Source organism: Rhinichthys klamathensis, unplaced genomic scaffold (assembly GCF_029890125.1).
Source record: "Rhinichthys klamathensis goyatoka isolate OS25496 unplaced genomic scaffold, OSU_Roscu_1.1 h1tg000170l_1, whole genome shotgun sequence".
In the NCBI taxonomy this organism is placed as follows: Eukaryota; Metazoa; Chordata; class Actinopteri; order Cypriniformes; family Leuciscidae; genus Rhinichthys; species Rhinichthys klamathensis.
In genome coordinates this window covers 2,362,331-2,376,140 of record NW_026606701.1, presented here as the reverse complement: position 1 = coordinate 2,376,140, position 13,810 = coordinate 2,362,331, and the positions used below count along the sequence as shown (strand labels likewise).

The 13,810-nt window shown below is 42.1% G+C and overlaps 1 protein-coding gene across 2 annotated transcripts in view; it reads left to right on the top strand.

Moving 5' to 3' along the window:
• Positions 1–13,810, top strand: part of serac1 (serine active site containing 1) — a 28,011-nt gene that overhangs the window by 9,777 nt on the left and 4,424 nt on the right. The window lies entirely within an intron of this gene.

Here is a 13,810-nt window from a genome sequence, read left to right as displayed (position 1 = left end):
GTTAGTTAGTCCATGGTGGGTCTTACAATAACCAGCACCTGAATATGAGAGTAACTTCCAAATCTTCCCGTTACATTTATTTGCGATAGAATAGCTTTTTACAAAATAACAAAAAAAAAATCCTATTGCAATTCCAGTTTAAACTGCATTTAATACTGCCACTACTTATATATCTATCTATAAATTACAGGAACTTCTGTCTGTCTGTCTGTGTGACTGTTATTTGCATATCTCACGAACCGTTAGTCTGATGGATTTCAAACTTGCCATGTGTCTTGCTACGGGCACGAGTAAGTGCAGTGCCAAGTTTGATGTTGTTTGGATTAGAAATGCAAAAGATATCGGTAAATATATCGGTAAAAGAAGCACTTAGAAGGTTGTGGTTTAAAAATAAATATTCTGACATTAGAGGGTTGTGGTTTAAAAATAAACATTCTGACATAAACACTCTGTCACCTAAACATTACTGTTTATTTCTGAATATTATATTTTATTCACGGCCATCATTTGTAGTAGTGCGTAGCGTTTTTTTTTGGAGTTCACGGTGTACCCTGCTGTATGATGTATGAAATAGTTGAAATATCTCAACACAACAAATTTTTCAAGTTGTTTCCCCAAATTTAACTGAAATTGCAACTTTTAATGACTTCTGCAGTCTCAAAATTATTCAACCCCTTCATGGCAACCATCTTCAGTGCTTAGTAGAACACCCTTTTGCTGTCATGACCTCCTGCAAATGAGATGTATAACCAGACACCTAACCTGACTCCGCCAGATGGATTTGCTCCGCATATCCATCTGGAAACCTTCCGTTGAAGTAGTTTTGGTAAGGGGCGAAAATACTGGTTAGCTGATTGGCCTATGTTGGTGATAGAAAGGCCAAATCAACCAATCAGATCAACGAAGCATATGACGTACTAACAGAGCGTATCTTTTCCTCTGAGAAAAGCCTCCAGAGCAGTGTTTTGCTCTTCTTTCAGTGAAGAAATACTCTGTAATTCCGATAAAACTTGCTCGATAGCCACGCTGATGCTAGTTTCATCCGCTGAAGCCGACATGTTCTTTAGACTGAACTGACGCGCTTCTCGTTGCGTCACACCTCAACCCGCCTCAAAGCCAACGCTGATTGGACGTTCGTTTGGTGAACTGCTCCCAAATTTTCTTTAACGGAAAGTATCCAGACTGATCTGCGAGTGAAACCTTGAAAGCTCGCGAGATCAGGATGGTCTCACGAGGCTACCAGACACCAGCTTCTGGCAGCGTTTCTGAGGAATATTAGCCAATCCTTTATGAGCATTGGCCTGCAGTTCAGTGATATTCTTGGGTTTGCGTGCTGCAACCACCTTCAAATCCCACCAGAGATTTTCTTTGGGGTTCAAGTCAGGTGACTGTAATGGCCACTGTAGAATCTTCTTGAACTACTTCTGCAACCAAGCTTGTTGGTGGAAATTGAGGTATGCTTGGCATCATTGTCCTGTTGGAAGGTCCAATGACGCCCAGGCTTCAGCTTCATCACTGACGGCATGACGTTTTCTTCTAGGATTTCCTGATACTTGAATGAATTCATCTTGCCTTCCACACACTGCATGTTTCCAGTGCCAGAGGATCCAAAGCAGCCCCAGAGCATCACCAAGCACCACCGTGCTTAACTGTAGACAGAGTGTTCTTTTCAGGAAATGCTTCATTCTTCTTCCTCCAGACATACCGCTGATCCAGAGGGCTGAAAAGTTCCAGTTTTGTTTCATCGCTCCACAGAACAGAATCCCAAAACTTCTGTGGCTTATTTATGATTTTATTGTTATTTTTTTACTTAGAACCCTTTTACTTAGAATATATACTATATTTTTATTTAGAACCACAGCATACAAACAGCACAGTATGGCATTGGGTTTTAACATGTTCCCACAATATTGACAATTGTTCAAACTTAATTATACCGTACACATTATACAGAGAATGAAAACAAATACACCTAGTACAGGGGGAGGAAGGGGAGAGGAAGAAAAAAAATTTAAATAAAAAAATAATGGAGAAAGGCAGAGATGAACACAAGGTGGATATGATAGTATAACTCATGTTCACTGGAGTATTAATGGCATTACAGGAGCCCACCTCTCTCTGAAGTCGTAATGCAAATGTGATTTGTTCCATTTCGTACAACTCCCATACTTTTTGAATCCAAACGTTGTATGATGGAGGGGCAGGTTTTAACCATCTGCATGTAATACACTTCATGGCTGCAGCGAGTAAAATTTGTAGTAAATATATTTTAGCTCTACCCTCAAGGCCCTCTGACGCACACGTAGAAGGGCTATTATGGGGTCTTCAGGGATTTCATAATTGATGATTTCTTTAAGAGCATCAAATATATCTTTCCAGTAATTTCTTAATTTTGGACATGACCACAAAATATGGGTGTGGTTACCAACATGCTGGCCACAATTTCTCTAGCACTTGTCTGAGCAGGATGGATTCCATTTTGCAATTATCTGTGGAGTTCGAAAAAATCTGGTTATTATTATCTTCCATTTGAATTCCCTCCAGATATTAGAGTTGGTCACAAGATGTACCTCTCCACAAGCTTCCTCCCAAGTTTCAAGAGGAACTGTTTCATTCATTTCGGCCTCCCATTTTTCCTTGATCTGTAATATGTTCTTTGAATTCTTAGACAAAAATAACAGATATCCTTTAAAAATAGTTTTTTTTAACCGCATGTCCAATTTGTATTTCTTTAAAATAACCTTCTTTAGGGGAGTTTAAAAAAAAAAATTCTAGTTCCTTATGGGTTGTGAGGAAATGTCTCAGTTGTAAATATCTAAAAAAAAAAATCAGACCTTTGGAGTGTAAATTTCTTATTTGTTCAAATTATTTAAGTGTGTCATTATGAAATAATTGGTGCAGATAATCAAGTCCATATTGTGACCACTTTTTGAAACCCACATCTGTACGAGATGGTGCAAAGTCATTAAGATAGCCAATGCTTGCTGCAGATGAGATTTTCTTAGACAAACCAAATTATCTTTGTATAGTTCTCCAACTTTTTAAAGTAACTTTGGTCGATTCACCCATGGAGGCATTTTTTAATGGTACACTGGAAAAGGGTACTTTTTTAAGGGGCATGGAACAGAGGCTCTTTTCAATATTGATCCACTGGGTTTGTGCGTCTTCTCTCATCCATGAAACCAGGGGCCTCAATTGAGCTGCCTAAAAGTAAAACCTAAAGTTTGGGAGTCCTTGCCAACCATTTGTTTTAGGCTATTGTATTATTTTAAGCCTTATTCTTGGCTGTTTTCCTTGCCAAACAAATTTAGAAATTATTTTATTCAGCAAATCAAATATAGATTTTGGCACTTCTATAGGTAACATCTGAAACAAATAGAGTAATCTCGGCAGGACATTCATACGAATAGATTCAACACGGCCAATCAGAGAGAGAGGAAGAGCTGTCCAACGATTTAAATCTTCAATATTTTTAATCACTTTTTTATAGTTTGTGTCGTATAACTGGTCCAAAGAGTAGGGAATAAGATTTCCATTACACGAGAGTAGATGTTAAAACTTCATGCTGATTTGTACTCGGCTTTCGCCAAGATAAGCAACACTAAGACGTAGCTTTACAGTAAACTATGCTTCACCCATGTACGCTTCTTTCCATATGGTTGTGAGACTCCCCTTCTGTCCGGCGTTAACGACTGCAGTGTACTTGGCGCATCAGCACACACGACGGCTGCAACTACAGTGTATTTAAACCCATTCTTGGGCCATTTGAACCTACTTTTAATTTGGATTTATTTCGGAATTTGACCATTAACATCTATGGCCTCAGTTTTATCCATATTCACTTTATATCCAGAGTAGTACCCATACTTGAGAATTAGCTTCTTTAAATATGGAATTGTTGTCTCAGGTTCTGTTAGGAAAAGTTGGACATCATCGGCGTATAACGACAACTTATGTTCCTCTCCTCCAATTACAATTCCCTTAATTGCCTTAATTCCCTTAATTCTTCCGGAATGAGTTGAGCAAGGGGTTCGATGCTGATAGCAAACAGCAGGGGCGACAATGGACATCCTTGTCTGCAGCCACAAACCAAACATATCTCAGTATGAAATAATTAAACTTCTTTATGTGCCAGCAATTACCTGTGCATAAAATCAAGAAATTAACAAAGGGGCCATGAATATACCATCACACAGGCTCCTACAGAACCAATAAATCTCAGTCAAAAGTATTATTACAACAGCATTGTAAATAATAGTAGACCTCTAACTGTGCGGATAGCTTAGCCATTAGAACGTTCATAAAACGTTCTCTGGCTTTTCGGAAGATCTCCATGCAATCTCCATCATAATGTAACTTTGCAATGATGGTGCGAGGTTTCCTTGGGACGAGACTGCGATCCGAACGGTCAATCTTTACATCTCTGTCCATTTCCAGGATCTTTTTCAGAAGTTTGGATACGGCAGCCGGTGAACTCGAACCAGGTTGCTCGGAAACTCCCGTGATGCAAATATTCCCTCTCCGCATCCGCCCTTCCATATCTTCACACTTTTCTTTCAAGTCGTCGACTTGGCCTTTAAGTTTGGTTACTGTGGCCTGAAGAGTAGTCTCAGCCTCAGACGTCACGCCCACGGAACGTTGGCTAAATGTCTGATGCATATGGTACTCTTAACTGGAAACACTTCAGGAATGTCGAAGTCGTCATCTGATTGGTTGAATTTTATCGGATTTCCGGGGGGCGCGAGTGTCGAGCAAACGTGTGATTGCGAAAGAAAAACTGTTGTGTTTACATGAGTGACAATGAGCATTTATCAAGATCAGCTAAACGTAGGATTTTCAAAAGTATGCGAGGTTCACGGCATAGACTCTTGAAGTTTTCTTCTCCTTCTTTGATTTTCTATGCTGACTGACTTGTTGCACGCCGGTCTGTTGTTGTGGGGACATTTCCACGCCCCGAAACGTGACGCTGAACGAAACGAACTGTAATTGGTTGTTTGACATGTCGGTCAAACGGCCTTATGTGCGGGCCTTGGCCAAAGAAAGCTGCTATGAATTCCAGACCTTCAGCCGTCAGTCTGAAGGTCTGGCTACGCTAGACTACCTGAAGAGTAACCATCTCATCTGACCAGGTGGAGAACCCCTCCTCGACGTCCTTAATGTTCTCTTTCATTTGCTCGATTTCAGAACGCGTGAAAATCTTCAGCCAGTGCCGCCTTCAACTCTTGCTTTATTACAGATGATATATCTGACCTTGGAGAGGAGAGAATGTCCGCTTTTATTACCTCAAAGTCCATATTCATGTCTATAGCAGATCGATTGGAGGCGCTTTGTCCCGAGGCTTCAGGCCTTGTGCTAGTAGAGCCAGAGTACTTATATTTACGGAGATTCGCTGCCATCCGCAACTATAATATCAGACTGGTGTTATTCTGTCCCTGATGCAAGTAGGTTGCACTTCAACAGATAGTTAAACAGGATGAGGGTTGAAGAAAAAGTCGAAACCAAAGAAGTTCTTTTTCGGTGTTTTACTTTGAAATCTTCAGTCCCAAAACGTAATTATTTGTGAAACTACAATACAAACAGAAAATGTACATTAAGTATTAAGTATGAATAAAAGTACATTTTAAGATTGAAAACAATCTAGTGTTAATATATGAAATAGAGAAAACTATCTTCTTTGAAAATGTACAGCAAATCTTTCTTAGATCATATGAAATTCTCCTTTTTTAACATAAATGATATTAAATAAACAAACTTACAGACGATGGCCTCTTTGGAATGAAATAACAGAAGAATATAGCTTTTATCAGAGAGACATCTGCTGCTGCATCACTGCTGTTGTGAAGTGAAAACTAAGATGGCCACCATGACCTCTAACCTAAGTCACATGATGCATCTTAACCAATTAAATTAACCCAAAATTAAATGACTACTTAAATAGTCAGAACACTCCCCGTCTGGTATTACAAAAATACCACTACTAACAATGCAACAGTTCTGTAGAACATTATTCCTTCTGTTCTTCTGATGACAGAAGAAGAATCACTTGGGACACAGGTCTCAGATAAGTTTTACACTTCCCATCCTTGGTGACCTTGATTTCAATTTTTCTGACCTTTTCATCATCGCCTGGAAAGACCTTAGTGACAAGAGCCATCGGCCAGTCATTCCTCTTCACTTGAGCATCTTTCATAAGTACAATATCTCCTTCCCTGATGTTAGGCTGGTTGGTGTGCCATTTGCGGCGACTTTGAAGATGGACTAGGTACTCACGTCGCCACCTTTCCCAGAAGTTGCTGGCAAGTTGTTGAACTTGCTTCCATTTCTGGCGGCAAAGATCATTTTCAAAGTCCCCTGGAGGAGGAGACAAAACACCAAGTTTCTGAGTCAAAAGAGTGGCTGGAGTCAACAGGGCGGGTGAATTTGGGTCACTTGAGATTGGTGCGAGAGGTCTTGCATTCATAATTGCAGAAACTTCTGCCAAGAATGTTGCCAGCATTTCATGAGTGAGATGAGAGTGACTGTTTTGAAGCAGCATGGAGTCTAGTATGCGACGTGCAACTCCGATAAGTCGCTCCCAAGCTCCTCCCATATGGGATGCATGAGGGGGATTAAAGATCCAACGACACCCTTCCTCATTCAAGTAGCTCCTAAAACTAGGCTCCTCTGCAAGCATTCCCAGCTCCTTACAAGCCCCCTTGAAATTTGTGCCACAGTCTGATCTGATTTGTTTTGCTGGACCCCTTATGGCAAAGAAGCGTCGGAGGGCGTTGATAAAGGTGGATGCATCAAGAGAATCAATCAACTCAAAGTGCACTGCTCGAATACTCAAACAGGTAAAAATGAGTACCCATCTTTTGCTGTTTGCCAAGCCACCCCGAGTGCGGCGAGAGGTGACCATCCAGGGCCCAAAGACGTCAAGACCGACATAAGTGAAAGGTGGATCAGTGGCAAGTCGATTCCGGAGGAAGATCTGCCATCTTCTGTTCAACGACTCGTCCTCTGAGTTTCTGACAGATGATGCATTTATGAATCACACTATGAATGCGTTTTCTCGCCCCGACGATCCAGAATCCTGCATTTCTGATTGCACCTTCAGTAAACAGGCGACCTTGGTGTCTGACCCGCTCATGAAAGTGTCTCGTGATGAGAAGGGCTATGTGGCTTTTCCCAGGAATGATAACAGGATGCTTTTCTCTTTGTTCTACAGGAGCATGCTTGAGTCTGCCACCTACTCTCAGTAACCCATCTTGGTCAATGAAGGGGTTCAGTGTTCTCAGTCCACTGGTTTTTTGGATTTCCTTTCCTTCAGAAAGACGAACAAACTCAACACAGTAGCTCTCCCGTTGGATACATTGCAATATCACAACTTTTGCCTGTGAAAGTTCCTCTGGGAGTGCTTTGTCACAAAGATGCCATTTTGTACAGGTACTTGCTAACTCAGTTTCAGGTCTGAATGAATGTATGATGTGAATTAAGTTGGATATAGCTTGTAGGAGACATTTCCAGCTCGAAAAGCGCTCAAAGCGATGTGAGCCAAGTTTGACAGGAAAGTCATGGGGTGTAAGATCTGTACGATTAGAGCATACTTCCACATCTGAATCAGGGTCAATCAGATTGTATGATGGATTGTCTTCAAGACGCTCTGAATCAGGATGAGAAAGAAACACAGGCCCAGAAAGCCATGCGGAATCTTTCAAGTCTGAGGCGGGCACTGAGCGGGTTGCATGATCAGCTGGGTTTTGACTTGTGGAAATGTAATGCCACTGTTCTGGCCTTGTAGATTTCCTAATCCGCTGGACTCTATTACTCACGTATACGTAAAACCGTCTGGTTTGGTTCTGAATATACCCCAACACTACTTTACTGTCGGAATAGAATTCTACAGCGTTTGGAGTAATATCTATCTCATCTTGAATGAGTTCTGCTACTTCTACTGCCAGGACTGCTGCTCCAAGCTCTAATCGAGGTACAGTATTAGCAGACAGTGGAGCAAGCTTAGCCTTGCCTAGCACAAACCCTACAGTACATGATCCATTGTCATTCATCACTCTCAGGTAGGCTACTGCTGCAATTGCCTTTGTCGAAGCATCTGAGAAAACATGAATTTCTCTCCTTTGTGCTGAAGATAGCGAAACCTTTGAGTACACTCTGGGTATTTCAAATTGAGCCAAATCCTGCAAAGAGTGTTTCCAAGCCTCCCATTCAGCTTCTCTGTCTGTTGGTAGAGGGGCATCCCAGTCTTTGGTGTCTGCTGTCAGGTCACGAAGAAGGAACTTTCCTTGTATTGTAACAGGTGCTGCCAATCCAAGAGGGTCAAAAACGCTGTTGACAGTTGCTAAGACACCTCTACGTGTAAAAGGCTTCTCCTCTGCATCAACACGAAAAGTGAAAGTGTCTGTTTTAAGATTCCAGCTCAGACCAAGGCTCCTCTGAATAGGTGGAGTGTCCTTTTCCAGATCGAGATCCTTGAGGTCTTTCACATGATCTTCCACAGGAAAGGCATTCATTACAGCAGGACTGTTAGATGCTATTTTATGAAGCCTCAGGTTGGAACTTGCTAGCATCTCCTGAGTTCTTTTCAACAGATCAACTGCTTCCTCGGCTGTGGGAACTGATTTCAGGCCATCATCCACATAAAAATTACGCCCCACAAAGGCTCTTGCGTCTTTCCCAAACTCAAGTTCTCCATGTTGAGCTGCACGATGAAGTCCATAGATTGCTACCGCAGGAGAGGGACTATTCCCAAAAACATGGACCTTCGTCCTATACTCCGTGACATCTTTAGAGAGGTCATTGTCCTCAAACCACAAGAAGCGGAGAAAGTTGCGGTGATCCTCTCTCACCACAAAGCTATGGAACATCTGTGCAATGTCAGCAGTAAATGCGACTGCTTCTTTACGGAAACGCAGCAAAACACCCAGCAGGGTGTTATTCAGGTCAGGTCCTGAGAGAAGCACTTGATTCAAAGAAAGGCCTTTGTACTGTGCACTAGAGTCAAAAACAACTCTGATCTGTCCTGGCTTGCGAGGGTGATAGACACCGAATATAGGCAAGTACCACACTTCCTCATTTTCCTTCACAGGTGGAGCTAATTCTGCATGACCTGCATCGAAAATCCTTTGCATGAATGTGATGAAATGTTCCTGCATTTGAGGCTTTTTCCTTAGTGTCTGATGGAGTGACAAGAGACGTTTCAAACTCAGGTCCCTATTGTTGGGTAGCTGTTGGCGCGGAATTCGGAAAGGAAGAGGTGCCACCCAGCTGTTAAAGCTGTCAATGAACATTTCCTTGTCCATCAGTTTCATGAATGTTCGGTCTTCAATGGAAGGGGCTATCTTTTCGTCGTCTTGTGTCTGTTCGAAAATCGTGTTTCCCAGCAAGTACTCAGGGCAGGTGGATGGGTAAAAATGACAGCCATGTAAAGAGATGGCATGATCTTTACTGCTTAGCTTCTCTTTCACCTGTATCTGATTAGGACAAGGCTCACATATGCTTGGACGTCCATTGAAAAGTATGTTTGTGCGGAACACGTCAACTGTGCTAGGTTTATGTGCTGACCCCAAGCAGACATTTCCCACTATCACCCAGCCAAAGTCGAGTTTTTGGGCGTACGGTGAATTGTTCAAACCATTGAGCTGTTTCCTCACTTTGTGGACTTGGATGATGTCTCTGCCTAAGAGAAGCAGTATCTTAGCACATGGATCTATCTCTGGTATTTCGTGAGCAATAGATTTCAAGTGAGGGAACTGGTGTGCAACGGTGGGAGATGGGATCTCAGAATGGTCGTCAGGCATATAAGTACACTCGATAAGTGTTGGGAGTGACACGTGTGTCTTTCCATCCATAGATACAGCTTGAAACCCAGTGGCTCTCCTTCCTGAAGTTTCTGTTACCCCAGCACAAGTTCGAAGAGTGTAAGGATGCTCTGTTCCTTTTATTTTGAATAGATCAAAAAACTCAGGTCTAGCTAGAGATCTATTGCTTTGCTCATCGAGCACTGCGTACACCTTCACCATAATTTCTGGATGATCCTCAGGATATACTCCTATCAGGCATATCTTAGAGCATGATTTGGGTATTGGACTGTCTCCACAAATCTCTGTGCATTGTGAAGTTACATTAGGAGAAGGGCTTTTATCCTCCTCCCCGCCATGATCTGATGAGGGGTCTTTGATGGCCCACGGTGGAGGACCAGGATGTAGTGCGGACACATGTCGGTCGCTCTCACATTCATTGCATTTGATTACTGCCTTGCAGTTCTTTGCCAAGTGAACCGTCGAAGCACAGCACCTGTAGCACACACCATTTTCTCTTAGCAGGGTTTGCCTTTCTTCTAGAGTCTTTGCTCTAAAACCACGGCAACGTCTCAGAGGATGAGGTTTGTTTTTATGTATAGGACACTGCTTTTCTACATCAATAGGTTCATTATCGGAATTTCTTGTCGAAAGAAATCCGATTGACGATGTTACACCCGTCTTGTGGGTAGACACAGCCATCCTTCTTTGCAATTGTCTTTTAACCAACGGCTCTGCTTTGATCTGGGTTGTACTGACTGCACTAATGCTAAAGCTAGGATCGTTTCGAGAACGTGCTTCCTGACAGACAAAGTTAGTAAGAAAGGAGAATGGAGGGAAGGTAACATTGTACTTCCTTTTGTACTCAGAACCCTGATAAATCCATTTTTCTTGAAGGTGGTAAGGCAGCTTCTCCACGATGGGATTGACTCCTCTGGAGGTGTCCAGATAAGAAAGTCCTGTCAAGTACCCTTCAGCTTTAGCAGACTGAATCTCGCGTAGCAGATCTCCGAGCTCTTGTAATTTCAGAGGATCTTGTTTATTGATTTTTGGAAATTTCTCAATTTTGTCAAAAAGTGCTTTCTCAACCACCTCAGGGGATCCAAACATCTCCTCTAAACGATCCCAAGCCATTTTAAGCCCTGCGTCAGGATACCTTATATTCACTGACCTGATGCGTCTCACATATTCTGATGAGCGACTGCCTAACCACTTAATCAATAAGTCCAACTGTTCACTGGAAGTGAGTTTGAGCCCACTGGTGGCATTTGAGAAAGAAGATTTCCAAGCCCAGTAGTTTTCTGGGTGATCGTCAAATTTTGTGAGCCCGGAACTAATGATCTCACGACGGGCGAGAAACCTTGCTAAATCACTCATTTCAACTTCTCCGTGGGAAGGAGACTGCATAGGAGCGCCGGCATTGTATGTCTGTGGAAGGGGCCAGTAATTGACTGGACTGTACGTGGCAGACTGAGGCTTTTCAATCTTGATAGCGTTAGGCTTTGAGACTGAATCATTGACCTGTTCAACAAAATCAGGTGGCACACTCCTTTGAGAACTTTCCGTTAACTGGTTGTTTTCACTTTCGTAAATGTTTATGAAATCAACAGGTGGAGTGGCTAAACTTATTTCCTCAGGAGGAACAACAATGGAGTGATTTGAGTGCTGCTCCACATAATCACTGGTGCGCTGCACAGGGTCTGCAGCAGGAGCGATCGGGCTATGTAAACGATAACTGCCTTCCTCCATGCTCTCTACAGCCTCCTCTAATATTCTTGCCTCGGCCATAGCGGCAGCAGCCTCCTTTTCATGTTCTAACGCTGAAAGACTGCCTTCCATGCGAACTTTTTCTACTTTCATTTCAGTTTCTTTCTTGACATAATATGCACGTGTACGCTCTGCCTCAGCTCTAGCTCGTGCTTTAGCCGCAGCCATGCTAGCTGATGTCCTACTAGACCTTTTAGATGACGTTGTCGAACGTGTAACAACAGATCTAGTTTTCAGTATCTCCTCAGTCTCTGATTTTCTCTCACCCTCCATGACATATAATGCATAGATATTACCTCGCAGTTCAAGACTGAAATGATGCAGAAGAAATGAGATATGAGGAGATCATTCACTTGAGAGCAGACTCTGTAGCTTGAATGAAGAGATTCCGTCTTTCCATTGGATTGAAGCTCCGTCTTTTCACTATTCTGTCCCTGATGCAAGTAGGTTGCACTTCAACAGATAGTTAAACAGGATGAGGGTTGAAGAAAAAGTCGAAACCAAAGAAGTTCTTTTTCGGTGTTTTACTTTGAAATCTTCAGTCCCACAACTAGGGGTGGGAATCTCTAGGCACCTCACGATTCGATTCGATTACGATTCAGAGGGCTGCGATTCGATGCTAAATCGATTATCAGAATCTTTTTTTTGTGTGTGTGTGACTATAAATACTTTGCTTTAAAAGTACAAAGTAATGACCCATAAAGAATTAACGTACAATATATTTTATTAACATTGCAAAGAACCAACAGGAAAATACATGTGTGTCTGAACTAGCAGCAGCATATTTGTAGTAAATTAATAATATAACAACGACCGGTAACGTTACAGCCGAGTGTTTTTCCTCCTCTGGCTGGAAACGTGTCATTTGGCTTCATGTGTCTTGTTTTCGAAATATTTTAGTTTTACTCTACAAAGCTTACAACTAGTGTGGCTCTTGTCCAGCTCCTTTCCCCCTTCAACTTCAGAAGCCAAAATATTTCCACACGTCAGCTTTTAACGAGGAGGGTGTTTGGATTTGGCGCTCAGCCATCGCGTCCGCGTCTGTTATGTGCACGCCACAGACGGTCCGGCCACTGCACTTCCGCGCTTCAGAGTTCCGTCTTTCGCGTTCCGTCAATATTACGTTATTATAAATATATATCTAAAAAAGTTTTTTTTTTTTTGAAAATCGATTTTTGACAATTGTGAATCGATTCAGAATCGTCCACGTCCGCATCGCGATGCATCTAAGAATCGATTTTTTCCCCCACCCCTACCCACAACGTAATTATTTGTGAAACTACAATACAAACAGAAAATGTACATTAAGTATTAAGTATGAATAAAAGTACATTTTAAGATTGAAAACAATCTAGTGTTAATATATGAAATAGAGAAAACTATCTTCTTTGAAAATGTACAGCAAATCTTTCTTAGATCATATGAAATTCTCCTTTTTTAACATAAATGATATTAAATAAACAAACTTACAGACGATGGCCTCTTTGGAATGAAATAACAGAAGAATATAGCTTTTATCAGAGAGACATCTGCTGCTGCATCACTGCTGTTGTGAAGTGAAAACTAAGATGGCCACCATGACCTCTAACCTAAGTCACATGATGCATCTTAACCAATTAAAGTAACCCAAAATTAAATGACTACTTAAATAGTCAGAACAGGTGTTGTTTAATATCTTTGCAGCGACTTTCGGCCTGTTGTAAGATAAAATCTTTACAGATTCAGCAGGAGCTCTGAAAAACAGATCTTACTCCATGTTTCGCTCAACAGCACCCCCATTTATATGATTTTGAGAATTTTTCTTGTGCTTTTGGGTCAGTAATGGTGTACGTCTTGGAGTTCTGGCATGAAAACCACATTAGTTTAGTACGCGCCTTACTGTGGAGCTGAAACCTCAGTGCCTGTTAAGTCTTGCTGCAGGTTTTTTGCAGTTGTCGTAGATTTTTTCCCTAAACCTAACTACCTACCAATCTTATACTCTGGCGCGTCTCCTCGTCGACGTCGGCCGAGTCTAACCCTATACCCTAGCGCGTCTACTCATCAATGTCGGCTGCGTGCTAAACTACCTATACCCTAGCGCGTCTACTCATCGACGTCGGCTGGGTGCTACCTATACCCTAGTGTGTCTACTCATCGACGTCGGCTGGGTGCTACCTATACTCTAGCGCGTCTACTCATTGACGTCGGCTGGGTGCTACCTATACTCTAGCGCGTCTACTCATCGACGTCGGCTGGGTGCTACCTATACT